This window comes from Pyrus communis, chromosome 11, assembly GCF_041283825.1.
Source record: "Pyrus communis isolate YQ-2024b chromosome 11, ASM4128382v1, whole genome shotgun sequence".
NCBI classification, from domain to species: domain Eukaryota; kingdom Viridiplantae; phylum Streptophyta; class Magnoliopsida; order Rosales; family Rosaceae; genus Pyrus; species Pyrus communis.
In genome coordinates, this window is record NC_142575.1 from 25,018,907 (window position 1) to 25,027,925 (window position 9,019).

The following is a 9,019-nucleotide window of genomic DNA, read 5'->3' on the forward strand; positions in this document are numbered from 1 at the left end:
GCTATTCGCACCATTTTTTATTTAGTTTTAGACATCTTGATTTGCAGTCGTCGGATTGAATAAATTAAAGAATATCAAAAGATAGAAATTAATAAGGGACTGCAAGAAGTAAAAAGGGGTGGGGACCCTATCCACCCCTTTCAAATATTAAACAATTGAGAAATGTTAAGGAGACTTTTTCGACTCTTTAATTTTAAAAATATGCCATCTCTTTGAAAATTATATTTCAGTTGGACATGATTAAAGAAGAAGAAGACCACAAAATTTATATTTCAAGCGGGAGTTTTGGGATGGGTGTGATGTTGTTGTTGGTAGAGGGCATCAAGTGGACGATCTTGGTGGTGGCAGTGGTGGACATTTGGATGCAGGTGGGGCGGTGTTTGGTTGGAGATTGCTGGGTTGCCGGCCGCCGTTTGGATGCAGGTTGTGGTGATCTTTATTTCTTCGAAAGCCCAAAACATTCATATTATGCTTGAATCCAATGAATGGTGGAAATTGTGAAAAAAAAAATCCATAAAAGAGAAAATCTAGGACACATAAAATAATAAAAATATGGGTAAAGTACAAAAAACTACCTCAACTATTGGTGTCACGACACTTTCATATCTCATCTTTTAAAATTGACAATGTCATACCTCATCTTACGAATTTGTGTCAATGTTATACCTTCCATTAGCTTGGCCGTTTATTTCTCAGTTAAATACTGATGTGTCTTGATTCACGACCCATTTTTTATTAAAAAAATTATTAAAAACAAAAAAAAAATCATTTAATATTTTTTAAATATTAAAATAATAAAGAAAAGTTATTAAAAAAAAAAACCAACATCACAACATCAGTTCGTCCCCTTCCCCCCTTCTCTCTCTTCCCCCCCATCTTCATCTGTTGAGGTGGAATCGAGAAACCCAGATCTTGTTTTTCTTTTGCAAGGTGGGTGGGTATGTTTGGGGGGGGGGGGGGGGGGGGGGGGAGGGGGGAGGGAGGACGAGTTTCCCTTTTTTTTTCTTTTTTTTTTTTTTCCTTCTTCTTCTTCTTCTTCCTCTTCTTCTTTTTTTTTTTTTTTCCTTCTTCTTCTTCTTCCTCCCAGGAGGGGACAAACGAACTGGTTTTTTTTTTTTTTTTTTTTTCCTTCTCTCTTCTTCTTCTTGTTTTTCTTTTGCAGGGTGGGTGGGTATGTTTTTCTTGGGGGGCCCCGGGGGGGGGGGGGGTGGGGAGGGGGGAAGGGAGGACGAGTTTCCCATTTTTTTTTTTTCCTTCTTCTTCTTCCTCTTCTTCTTTTTTTCTTCTTCTTCTTCCTTCGGGTTGGGTTGGGGTTGTGTTTTTTTTTTTTTTTTTTTTTTTTCCCTTCTTCTTCTTCCTCCTCTTTCTTTCTAGGTTGCAGAAGGTTGGGTTTGTGGTGAGGGGACGAATTGGGTTTGGTTTGGGTTTTTTTTTTTTTTCCTCTTCTTCTTTCTGGGGTTGACGAAAGGAAGGTTTATTTTTTATTTTTTTAAGTAATTTTTTAATTATTTTAATATTTAAATAATATTAAATGATTTTTTTTTGTTTTTAATAATATTTTATTAATTTTTTAATAAAAAATAGGTTCCGGATCAAGCCACGTCAGCATTTAACTGAGAAATAAACGGTCAAGCTAACAAAAGGTATAACATTGACACAAATTCTAAATATGAGGTATGACATTGTCAATTTTAACAGATAAGCTATGAAAGTGTCGTAACACCAATAATTGAGGTTATTTTTTGTACTTTATCCTAAAAATTTCAAACAAAAAGTTGTAGGGCACTGAGAAGATGACAGATACCGAGGCCGACCGTTGCGAAAGCAAAGAAATTTTTAATGAAAAAGAAAGGGGCAACGTGTCAGTCTATTATTGGCTCGGTTCTCCAGGTCAGCTTGGGTTCCGGGAATTTTAAAAAATTCATCTTCAAAGTTGCTAAGAGTCACAAAGTGCTTTACTCCAAGTAAATATACTACTTGGGTACTAACTGTTCAGTACCTAAAATTTACTGACTCCAATAAATCAAAGACACCTGTTCATTTTTAAGTCTCATATCACACAACCAAACATCCTTCGTCTCCCTCTCTCCGCCCATAGTTTTCTCCAGACAAGCAAAAACATTGCAAATCTTTCACAAAAGCTATTACCCATCTAACTGAACCCATACGATTTCACTTTATAAAAAAGATTAATATCAGTTAACTTGGAGTTTATTGATTTTTAATATTTAATACATCAAGTTTATTTCGTCCTAATTTAGTACCTAAAGTCACAATTTCGAAACGCTTTCATACATCTGTTAATTTTTTCGTTAGAATTTCTGTTAAGTAATGACGTAGTTTTTACGTGAACAATGATTGAACGTCACATGTCAATTTGAGCCTACTTGGATTTAAAATATTAAAAAAATAATAATAAATTTTTTTTTTTTTCCTTCCTCTGTCTTCGTCTCTAAGTATCTATCTCCCTATTCCGAGAGAATTCAGCAACCACCAACCTTTCCCACCGACCCAACCCCGTGAGCCGCCGGAAATGGGTCTCAAGCAGAGACCGAGAGAGAAAAATGAGAGCCCACGCCGATCCCGATTTTCTATGAGCAACGTCAAAACAGTAAAACCCTTATTTTCTTTTTGGCCCGTGATTTTCTCAGCAACCAAACAGAAACGAGAAAGATAGCGAAAATGAAGAAACTAAACTTTGGAAGAAAATTCAGATGTTAAGAGAGAATTTTGGAACTGGGTTAAAGGTCAGTAGTGAAGGGATGCAAATTCTAAGCCCATGGAGAAATTAACCATGCCAAAGATTCAAGAGAATTCAAATTCAAATTACAAAAATTATTTCTGAATCTAAACCAAAAACCCACCTGAAATTCACCAACAATAGAAGAAATAAAAAATTGGGCTAGCTGTGCATTAATGGAGAAAGAGAAAATGGAAAGAAAACCATGGAATTGAAAATTCCAGAAGAAAAAAATGATAAAATTTAGAGGTATTCATCAATTCCCCTGAACTTGTGATCATTGACTAATTTCTCCTCTCAACTCTCATAATTAGTCAATTTCCTCCCTCAACTTTAATTTGGTCAATTTCCCCCCTCAACTCTCAAAATTAGTCAATTCGCACCATACTGTTAATTTTTTATTTTTTTTTTAATTTTCCATCTATTCTTTTGTTAATTTTCAATCTTTCTAATAACTTCCAACAAAGTACTAAAATTAACATAAACTCACTTGCATAATAAAGGGTAAAATGTACAAAAACATAATACAATTAGTATGTGATCTGAGTTGATTATAAGAAAAAGTTATGAATTGGGTTTAAAGCATGTAGAAGAAGAAATAATAACAAAAAGAAATAATAATCCTAAACTCATGGATCAGACCTATTTCAATAAAATGGATTATTCTTAATAAGGAGTTTAAAATTATGAATAGACTAGCCATTTTTTTCACTAAAGCTCGATTCTCTGCAATTTACTTGAATTTAGCTTTCACTTTTATAAAGAAAATTGTATTCACATACAAAAATGTACACATCAATCCTTTTCGTTGTCAATTTTGTATAGTAAAAAATCAAATAAAATTACTCCATACTAATTTATTATGACTAATAATATATATGATAAATTGTAAAATTCTAAATTTTAATCTATTTGTAATAGGATAAAGATATAGGAACATAATTAACGTACATCTTATTTAGTTTCTTACACATACTTATTTAATTATGATCAAATTAAAAAATTAACAGTATGGTGCAAATTGACTAATTATAAGAGTTAAGTGAGGAAATTGGCTAAATTAAAGTTGAGGAGGGAAATTGATTAATTATGAGAGTTGAGGGGGGGAATTAGTCAAAATTAAAGTTAAGGGGGGAAATTGGCTAATGGTCACAGGTTCAGGAAGAATTTGATGAATTCCTCTAAAATTTAAGAAATGAGCATTAACCATGGTGACCAGATCTAGAAAACTGGTTGTTTGCCAAAAAATTGGAAATAATTTTACCTTTCGGTGATTGAGCATTGTGTCTCCTCTCCTCTTTTGCTTTCTCTCCCTCCTGGGTTTTGGCTATTTGAAGAAATTGCGATGGGAAAGAAACAAAGAAAGAAAACAAGGCAAGCAAGATTTCCTTTCCCACAAGTTTTCTCTCTCGCTCTCCGATCGGGAACCCGTTTCCGGTGGCTCACGCGATTAGGTCGGTGGGGAAATGTTAATGATTGCTGGGTTTTCTCTCAGAAGAGACGGGAAGAGGGGAGAGAGATAGAGGACGCAGGAAGAGGAAGGAAAACATTTTAAATTTTTTTAATATTCAAGTGAGTCTATATTGACATGTGACGTCCGTCATTGTTCATGTGGACAACACGTTATCACTTAACAGAAGTTATAACATAAAATTTAACAAATGTATGAAAGTATCTCAAAATTATGACTTTTGGTACCAGATTGAGACAGAAAAAACTTAAATGTATGAAATGCTAAAAACTAATAAACTTCATGATAGTAAACTGAGATTAACCTTATTAAAAAAAAACGTTCATTCTCTTCCTTGAGGTTTTCTTGACCCACTGATTGTAACCACTACAGAGATCCATATTAAAATTACTTTTACATATAAATTTATGATCGTTAGTCAATCATATGCAGTGAATTTTTTTTGTCTTGATATCAAGAACTATCTTATAATAAATCGTGTATTTATTAGCTACATATAAGTGAGTAATTGAAATTTGATTTAACTGATTTTTCGTGAGCATGATTTTAAATTGACGATTAGTAAATTAGCGGTTTAAGTTATGCAATTTGTGCATGAAAATATGATAATTACAAAAGGAAAATGCTAGAATGATCAAAATTTTAAACCAAATTTCATTGTTCTAAAAATCCATGCCTAGAGCCTCTAGGCCTTGTCTAGGAGTTAGGCTGCTAGCCACTATCCTGATTGGTTCCTAGGCATTTGAAAAATTAAGAAAGTGCGCCTAGACCTACTTAAGTGTACACCTAGCCCACCTAATTAAGCGCCCACCTAGCCCGCCTAAACCTACCCAGGCACCCGCTTAGGTCGCGACTCTAACTTAGACATAAAATCAATTACATTTATTTTGCTTTTTATTTTTTCAATAAAATGTAAAAGACTTGTAGAATACCTGGATGAACAATCATCATATATTTGTTCTCCATGTTTTCAATATATTCTAATACTTTATAATTTATATGTCATTTTATTTTGCAATTAATGCATCTCAATATAATTATGTGTGTTTTTTAAGTATAAATAAACACTTATTTAACATATAATAAATTTACTTAAATCCGTCTAGGCCCCCGCCTAAGTCCCACCTAGCAGCTAGGCCCCAGCTTGTCACCCAACTAGCGTCTAGTATCTTTTATAAGCTTGCCAAATTTGCAAACCAAATTACGTGTCACTAATAAGAAATAAGCACATTAATTGACACTTAATTAATAATCTAATCATCAATAACCACATCATTTGGTTTACAAAATTAATGTAAAATTTTAATTTCCCTAACATTATTCATTAAAAAAATATACAGGATTGTCTCATCCACAATTAATATGTTTGAAACTAGCTGGCTGACCTTTCCAAATGAAAATTTACAGGATTGTCTCATCCACAATTAATTTGTTTGAAACTAGTTGGTTGACCTTTCCACTATTATAGCTCCATAAAATCAAGCAACAGCTAGCATTCATAATACTCAAAGAAACAAATTGAGAACTCCCAAAGAGCGCAATATCAATATGGCATTTTGGATTTGGTTAACAATTGGGGTGCTTGTCCTTGTTCGCATCGTGCAAGCATGCATATCAAAAGGCAAGAACAAGAACAAGATGTTACCTCCTGGTCCGAGAGGGTTTCCTATTTTTGGCAGCCTCCATTTGTTAGGGAAGTTCCCTACCATGGATCTTCATCAACTAGCCCAGAAATACGGTGACATCATGTACTTGAGGTTAGGCCTCCAGCATACCGTCGTTGTCTCGTCAGCACGAGCGGCCGAGCTGTTCCTCAAAACCCACGACCATAACTTTGTAAGTAGACCACCTACTGAAGGTGCAAAGCACATCATCTTTGGGCAAAGAAGCTTGAGCTTTGCTGAGTATGGCTCGTATTGGACCAACATGCGAAAGATTTGCATGCTCGAATTACTTTCGAACTAAAAGATCATCTCTTTCAAGTCCATGAGGAGAGAAGAGGCTGCTCTCTTGATAAAATCTGTTCAAGACGACGCCAATAATCGACGCATTGCTAATGTGACTGACAAGGTCTCGTCGCTCGGGATCACATGACCTGCCGGATGGTGTTTGGGAAGAAGTACAAGGACGAGGAGTTTGGCGGAAGGGGTTTCGCGTCTGTGATGAAAGAGGGTATGAAACTAGCAGCAGCACCTAACTTGGGAGATTTCATTCATTGTATTGCACCGCTTGATCTGCAAGGGCTCACTAAAAAAATGAAGGCTGTTAACAAGGCGTTTGATGAATTTTTTGGGAAGGTTATTGACGAGCATCTTCAATACAAGGATAAAGAAAGAACAAGGGACTTCATCGATGCCCTGCTAGCCCACATGGGGTCTGAAGGATCCGACTACCGAATCGAACGCTTGAATATCAAAGCCATGATGTCGGTGAGTGTGCATATCATCATTTTATACATTTGTCTTTTCATTCTTGCTTGACTTCAAGTTCAAACGAAATCGTTTCTTGTTAGACAATTTAGCATGATGTGGTCAAAGATTGTGATTTTGAACCATTAGGTCGACTTTTTTTTTTTTTAATATACTAGATTGATAGTTGACGATATAAATTTATGATTTAATATGGACAGTAAATTATCATTTATGTACACGTGTCACGCTATTATATGTACTTCATCTAGCAATGAAAAATTTATTGGCAGGACATGTTCGCGGCTTCAGCGGACACATCATCAACGACAGTCCAGTGGGCGCTCTCGGAACTCTTGAGGCATCCACAGGATATGAAAAAAGTCCAAAAGGAGTTAGAAAATGTTGTAGGTCTCAAAAGAATGGTGGAGGAATCAGACATGGAGAAATTAGAGTATTTGGACATGGTAGTGAAAGAAACCATGAGGCTACATCCTGTGGTACCGTTGTTGCTTCCTCATGCAGCCATCAAAGATTGCACTGCCGATGGCTACCACATACCGAAGAAGTCACGCATTATCATAAACGCGTGGGCAATCGGGAGAGACCTGAGTGCTTGGGTAGATGCAGAGAAAGAAGTTCGTACCAGAAAGGTTTGAGGGTAACAATGTTGATGTTAGAGGACAACACTTTCAGCTTGTACCGTCTGGCTCTGGCAGAAGACGTTGTGTTGGAATGCAGTTAGGGATTACTGTGGTACACTTTGTGTTGGCACAGCTTGTGCATTGTTTTGATTGGGAACTTCCAGATAACATGCTGCCAAATGAGTTGGATATGACTGAGGAGTTTGGTCTATTAGTTTCAAGGGCCAAGAATCTGCTCGCTATTCCCTCATATCGCCTTCAGAATTGATCATGGATGTTGTGGACTAGCTATCTTTTCTGTTTTTCTTTCTTCCTTTTACTGTTTACATTTGTTTTCTTCACTTGATGAGGAGAACAAGCACTGGTATAAATTAAATAAGTTTGTGTCAAATTTTCAATAATGAAAAGTCGAGTATGAAAGTGAAATCCCGTCTCTGGAATTTCATCATATAATTATGTATTTCATTATTTAAATTCATATTTCGTAATTATGTGATTTTTATTTTAAACCAAATTTCATTGATTTTAGAGTTTTATTTACTTAGCTACAAAGTTCTAATTTTCATAAGCAATCATTTAAAAACAGTCCTTTAGTGTTCTCAAATAGAGCTCAATCCCACAAGGACGCAAGTGAAAGCCATTCGAGAATTGGAGCGATAACGAAGAAGTTACGGACGTTGAAATTTCGATATAAATAATATAGAAACCCTATTATAATATAATATGTAGATGGGCTACATGAATAGTTCTTTAATATTCATATGTAGAAAAATTACATAGATTACTATTTTTGCAAAGCAATTTCCCTATTCCTTAGTAGAAGTTTGTGTAAAGTAAATAGTGTTGCTGCATTATTTTATTAGATGAAAACCTCTATAAAAGGAGGTTCATTCGTTCATTGCAAACAAATGACTCCCAATATCAAAGAAGAAAGAAAGAGAGTGAAAGAAAAGAAGAGAGATGCGGAGAAATTACTAGTGAGCTGGGTTAGAGAGAAGATAGAAAATAGAAAATAGGGAGAGTTATCATTGTACTCCTATTATTTCAAATAATGAAAGAAAGTATTATTGCTGCTCCCTGGAGGACGTAGGGATACTTGCCAAGGCTCATAAATATTGTGTCTTATTTATTTTATTCCGCAGCACACATATCTTCAATTTCACAACACAGGAAGCTCTGTCAGTGGAAACACACAAAGTCATAAACCCAGTGAAGCCTACCTCTATCAGCTGGAACCTCACAGATAAGAAATTTTCTCATTTTATCGTCATATTGATCTTCTTAAACTAAGTATATATCTTGTTATATGACTGTATATCATTCTTTGTAGAAACAAAAAAGGTACAGACTTGAAATTCTAAAAAAAAAAAACAACAGTTGTGTTACGAGCATTGAAACTCCGATTTCCTGTGCTTAAACAGAAATTTTCCTTCATAGATCTTATCCTTTATCCTTTTTCCTATAACATATCAAAATCTCATAAAGATCCAAAGGTTAATTCATTCTAGATGTTAGAAATACTATTATAGACCTGAAATCTGCAGAAAAATTGGCAGCTGGGTTAATGGCATTTAAACTCCAACTTCCTGACCTCAGATTGAAACTTTTTCTTTATTGGAGTTGTTCATTACCCTCTTGTCGATACCATACTAAAATTTGGGTCAGATCCAATGGTTTGACATATGATTTCATTTTATAGACATAATCAAGTGAGACAGGCTTAACTGGTTCCCCTGTGTGATTTTGAAACTCTATG

General features: G+C 35.0%; 1 pseudogene; it reads left to right on the plus strand.

Annotated features, from left to right (window-relative positions):
• The first annotated feature begins 5,759 nt into the window (after positions 1-5,759).
• Positions 5,760-7,670, plus strand: LOC137741450 (cytochrome P450 71AU50-like; annotated as a pseudogene).
• Positions 7,671-9,019: the final 1,349 nt, after the last annotated feature.